The sequence below is a fragment of the Ammospiza nelsoni genome, chromosome 3 (assembly GCF_027579445.1).
Source record: "Ammospiza nelsoni isolate bAmmNel1 chromosome 3, bAmmNel1.pri, whole genome shotgun sequence".
Lineage (NCBI taxonomy): Eukaryota > Metazoa > Chordata > Aves > Passeriformes > Passerellidae > Ammospiza > Ammospiza nelsoni.
This window is the reverse complement of record NC_080635.1, coordinates 75,172,860-75,178,859: the sequence shown is the minus strand read 5'-3', so window position 1 is coordinate 75,178,859 and position 6,000 is coordinate 75,172,860.

Here is a 6,000-nt window from a genome sequence, read left to right as displayed (position 1 = left end):
TTCTCCTGGCTGTATAACCAGATGAACTTGTTTTAGATTATTTTCCTATTAACAAAAATTTCCCAGAGGTTCCTAGTATTTGCGTTCAGCTATTTCAGTAGCAGATATAACATTGCACTGGATACACCATCTACTGAAACAATGAAGTTGTAAGGAAATCAGACACATGTTCCCTACAGATGTTTGACCTAAAGCATATTGGAGTTGCCAAATCCACCTTTGAGTCACACTCTTCTCCATCTGGAGATCTACAAACACTGGTCCAAATGCAAGGAGTGATTTATAAACTGGGTACTCTACTGAAACCAACAATCATGAATTTAAGTTCCAAAATCAATGCTGTGAATGCTAAACACTTGCAGCCAACAAAGACTTTAGTTGGGACTTTCTAGCACTTTGTATCTCTGAAAATTGGGACACCATGTGTTTGGTGCTTGTATGTTAATTTTAGAAGTTTGGCTTTGGAATTCTGACTTTCAAATCCCTGTTCACACCTCCTGGTTTAGTCAAGCCTCTCTTGATCTTTTTCTTCCATATTGTCCACAGTGGCAGGACATTTCTGCTTCTTTGTTTGGCCATGGAATTGCCCAGAAGAGGGACTTGTTCTCTCATTCACCATTCAGTCCCTTCTGATGCATCTCATTGCTCTCACAGGAGTGCCACTGGTAATGAGAGCTTTGTCCTTATGATCAGCTTTATCTGTGCTCATTCTACTTTTGCAAGATTGCTTTTGAAGGGAATTTGGTGAGTCTCCTGCACCCCAGGAGAACAGGACAGTTTGTTCCATCCACCCAGGGATAAAATGCCTGTCTTGCTAAAATCATGATAACTGTGTAATAGATATTTCTCCCAAACTCAGAAGAAAAAAAATCCCCACCTAGTAAGGAATACAAGACATCAGTAAACAAGACAAAAAGTCTGAAGCTATATTTAAGACTTAAAGTCTGTGCCAGAGGAAGAGAGAAGGAGACTTTGTGGATGACAGTTTCTGAGTAAAAGGCACGAATCACTGAGTCCTTCTTGCTGGCTGTTTTTTACTGAGTGAAATCTTTGCAGGAACTTAGTGTTGTTTCCATAATGTGATAATCGAGCTGTTACCAGTCCAGTGGAAAGGTTGTGTTCCAGAATATTAACAACTCTATCTAGTTTCCCCTTCTGTTCTCTCCAGTGGAGGGAATTACTTTTGTTACCCTTCATGTGGTTTATATGCTTGATTAGTTACATTGGAAAGCTAAGGAAACTGGACTATTCATTTAAACATTGAGGTGCAGAAAAAAGGGAGTTTGGTGAAGCACTGTCTCTGTGAATTTTCTTCCTTCTCCATTTTGAAAATCTAGTTTTCATTTTTGCAGCACTTTGACATAGACTTATTAATCCATTGAGGGAAATAAACAGCTGGAAATAAACATTTCCCAACTGCTGGAGAGACACTAACTGTTTCCTAAGCCATATCCAAGTGGTCACCAAATAAAAGCATAAGGGAAAACCAATTCTTGGCCTGGATCTAAGTCTGTGCTAATGAAGAAATCAACAGTAGAGGGCTGGGTGAGTCATCCTCCTTTAAGTATCATCAAATATCCAGATTCTTAATTATTTATTGGTTGCTATGACCAGCAGCCAACACTGTGCTCAGAGTTGTTCAGGGCAGCCTTCACCACACAGTCTAAATTTGGCATACCAGAAGTATCCAGCAATTCACTGGATGTTCAGTAGACATCCAGCAATGCACTTGAGGGGTGGTGAAAGCCAGAGATGTTTGTAAAGTGTTAGAGAAGTCATTTTCCAAGCAAAGTGCATTTTAAGGAGGAGCACAAAAATAAGTACACAATAGGCACCAAATGAATTAACTGGCAGTTCAAAGGGAAGTCATGGAAAGTGGCACATTCTTGATGGTCTGTGATTTCTCCTTCTGCCACAGATGATGTTATTTCTTGTGTCCCTTTCAAGAACACTTACATAAACCCAGTTTCTTGTGTGCAAAGAGATAGGGAAAAGAACCTATCTTACCTATGGAAAAGCCAGCCTGTAGCCAATATAGTTTCACTCATAATACAAAATTTCCCATCTGAAGTGAAAAAAAATCATCTTGGGAAAAATAAAGAATTTTGTTAAAGTTCAGATAAAACCATTCCAAAACAAAAATAAAAGTGTGTAATTAGCTGTCCTATCACCATGCTCAGTTACAACAAAATGCAACTCACAAGCAAAAGTTCATCCTCAAGCCCTCATGACAGTGTGGCCAGCTGCAGCAAGCCCTGAGCAGGTCCCAGTGAGACCAGCTGAACGTCAGACTGGAAGAGGCACCAGCATGAGGCTGCAGGTGCTCTCTGCATGCAGCAGAGACATCCAGGAAGGAGGAAAACGTGCAGAACAGAGGGGGCTGTGCCTGGAACACCAAGGTGGCCTCAGGAGTCTGTGTAAGTTTGAGAAGAAACATGGGGAATTGTTATTCTTGAGATTTGAGAGTTCGGCTACCATGAGATGGAAGAGCCTGAGAAGAGACTTTTCCTGGGTAGAGGAAGAGTCCCAGAGCCCTGTGCAGCTGTGTATTGCTGGCATCCTGCTTTGCTCTCTGCCATGCAGTGCAGTCCTCCCTCTGGACGTGTGTCTGTCCAGCCTCGAGGGCTATGGCAGGTGAGGGAGGACAGTAGGGTCAGGAACACACTCATCAAGATGGAGCTATTCCCAAAATAGCACACAGACCTCTCCTATCTCATATAACTTTAGCTGAGATCTGCTTTTACCTATTTTTATATTTTCTAACTGGGAAGTTTTCTCCTCTCTTCTCTGAAAATGTACCTGAGACTTCTTTTTTTGGCCTAGTACTGAATCCTGGAGAATGAATAGATAAAAAGCAAGCCTCTAAAGAAATTCCAAGACATATATAAACTGAAATATCTTTACATACATTTGGAAGAAAGCCATGTTGTGTCTGGACAATCCTTGAAAGGATAAAAAAATTGTTAAATAGATTAATCATTCACTCATAAAATGTGATTTGAGCAGCTCCAGTTTGAAACCAAAAGGCCAGAAAGAGAAAAGGTGTTGTGATGAGAGAAGGCTGGAAATTATGAGGTTGTTTGAAACAAGTGAAGAAAGCAGGACCATGAAGAGATGAATTCAGAGACTTAGAAAAAGAAAAATTTGTAGTGAATTTTGTTCTGGAAGACTTACTTGAGCTTGATGAAGAAGATCAGAGGGTAGCAAAAAAAAGGTCAGATTGAAATAGAGTCATCAGATCCAGTGATGTGGGAAATAAAAATAAAGTTTCAGCAGCATGTAGGGAAATTAAAATGGACCTGAATAAAAGGCAGAAACACAGATTAAAATGGGCAGGACATGAATTCTATCAAGACTGAGGAAGAAAAAAGATGAGAGAAAGAAGTATTAGAAATGCAAATTTTAAAAAAAATCAATATTACCTGAGAAATAAAGATTGAAGAAGGAAAAAGAACCGAAAACTATAAGTCTCTATAAGTCTCTAGTACAAGTTGATATGTCCTGCTGAAAATCTAGTAACACTTCCTTTTTTTCCTCTCTCCTAAATGACATAGACTAATAGGGACAGAAGACAAATGGTAAAATAAAACTTAGGAAAACTAAAAGTAGACAAAAAAGTGATAGTTGGTCTGAATAGTATGGGTTTTGTGGCTGCAGCAAAACCATTACTAATTCACAACTTCAGCTATAAAACTAGAATAGCTCTATTTGATTCAGTCAAGTTGATGTAAAAGAGATGAACAAGCCCATAATCTCAGATTTCTTTATTACACACAAATAATGTAAATAATATTGAAAATTAAATGTGACTTCCATCACTCAAAGATCTATCAAAGACATAAGGCACATTAGAAATCAGGAAAAGAAGCATGACATTCATCCCTTGGGAAACAGCTGAGGTCCCTCATATGACCAGAACACATGTTCTTCTGCTCAGCAATACAGTTCTCTAGTTGTTCAAATTGACTGTTCCTTAGAAGATGCAATAAGAAAACAAAATTAACTGACCTTGCAAATAATTTAAGTGATTAGTGGTGACAAACTCTGTAGACAAACTTTTGGTAATCACTGACACTGATCAGATTGTTGGTTTACTTTTTAATAGCCACTGAGTCAGGAACTACAATGCTGCTATAAACTGGTTTGGTGCAATGTCAGACTCCAGTAAAGCATAGGAGTAAGGTGTAAGGGGAGTCAGCACCAGCAGCCAAGTCACAGGTGGAGGACAGAATGCCCCTTTTTAGTGCTTTACCACATTCTCAGCAGGTGTAACTGGTAGCCCCAGAGAGCAGCATAGAGGGAGATGTGAACTGGAAGGGGCAGAGACATTTGGGCACGACAGGGACCCTGGAAAAGCCAGGTCTGATAAAGGGCAGAGGGAACAGCCCGACACAGCCCCGTGCTGAAGCCACTGCCTTGCTCACAGGCCTGCTGCTGGACACTGCCCTCTGCATGGACACGGGTCTGCTGGGGACCAGTGGGACCTGCACCGAGCCTGTGGACAAATGCAGAGCTCCATCCAAAGCTGGGAACATTTCAGAGCAGCTAGGCTGCTGTTTCTTTGAAGTTCTGCTGGATGTTGAGCACTCTTCAGCCACTCCTTGAGTTTAAATAAGGTAAACTTGACTGTGCAAAACAAGTCAATGGCTTTGCTTGTGTCTCCCAGACTGAGAAGTGATTCTTCCTGAGGGAAGGGAAGCTTCATTCACTGCTGTAGCTCTCTGAGCAGTTAAATATGCATGTGGCCAAACTTGGTCCTTGTAAAACCCAATTGACTTCATTCAAAAAACTCCTATAAAGATGACTGATGTCATTGGAGTCCCACCAGGGATGAATTTGGCCCATGCCACTCCTCCTGTGTAGTCACTGGATAGGAATGTAGAGAAGAAAAGCATACTGGGCTCTAGGACTCCATCTCTCAACAAAACTGCCACGGCTGGAAAAGAATTACACGTGAATATAAATTTGTCGTCCACAGTCCATTAGATCACCCAGATCAGGCCCTGCTTTCAGTTGCCCTCAGACAAATTGGAGTTTCTCCTTTCACTACTGAGGGTTGAGCAGGAGTTTTTACATGAGTGTGCCAAGTCTCCTGGGACCAAAATCAGCAGCATTACCCCAATTTATTGATGAAGAAACCAAAAAAGGGAGCCTAAGTTACTTCAGTTTACACGTGGTGACAGAGGTAGAAAAGGTATTGAAACTACTTATGGCTCCTCGCCACTTAGGCCATGTATTCCTGTGACATATCTTTTATTTTCCCTCTCCTTTCCCCATCTCTCTTCTCCCCTGCCCCCAACCCCATCCACATTGTCTCTAGCCACACAACTGGGAAGCTGGGATTAATCCATCCCTAGGGAAACTGGGATTAATATACAACTCATGCGGAACCTTTAAAAACCCAATGATTTGTGGTCCCTTTTTCAGAGGCACATGCAATCCACAGCTGAAAAGTAACTATTTGCTGTTCCAGTGCACATTCTGAGAGAGGCTTTTGCTCTGTTTCATGAATGTGCACTGAAGACCCCATCTGACAGGATTTTTTCCTGCATCTAAAAAAAAAGACAGGCTTAGTAGGCTGTGCAGAATCAGGCTCTTGCAGAGTACTAACAGTTTATGGGCAGAAAAAGAATGACTGGAATGCAAAGAGGGGGAAAGAGAGCAAGAGATGTGCCAACACATCTTTATGTTTTCCTTCTGTAACTGGAAATGGTTAAAAAAATTATTAAAATTTAAAAATCTGTGCTTCCTTTATAAATCCTGCAGGAAGGGGCAACTAGAGTCAGGTGCCCGTTTTTTTACTCTTGCAAACTCCCATTCAGGGATGTTTTTATGATGAAAATGCAAAATTTAAAGCAACTGTGAAAACAGAATCAGATCTCCATTGGCAGACAGAGGCCTAAGTAAGTTTTATTCACTGCATGAATGTCAAATTAAAATATTTGCAAAGATAGAAAAGAAAAAGAAAGAGAGGGAAGGCAATTAATCATTTAAATTGTG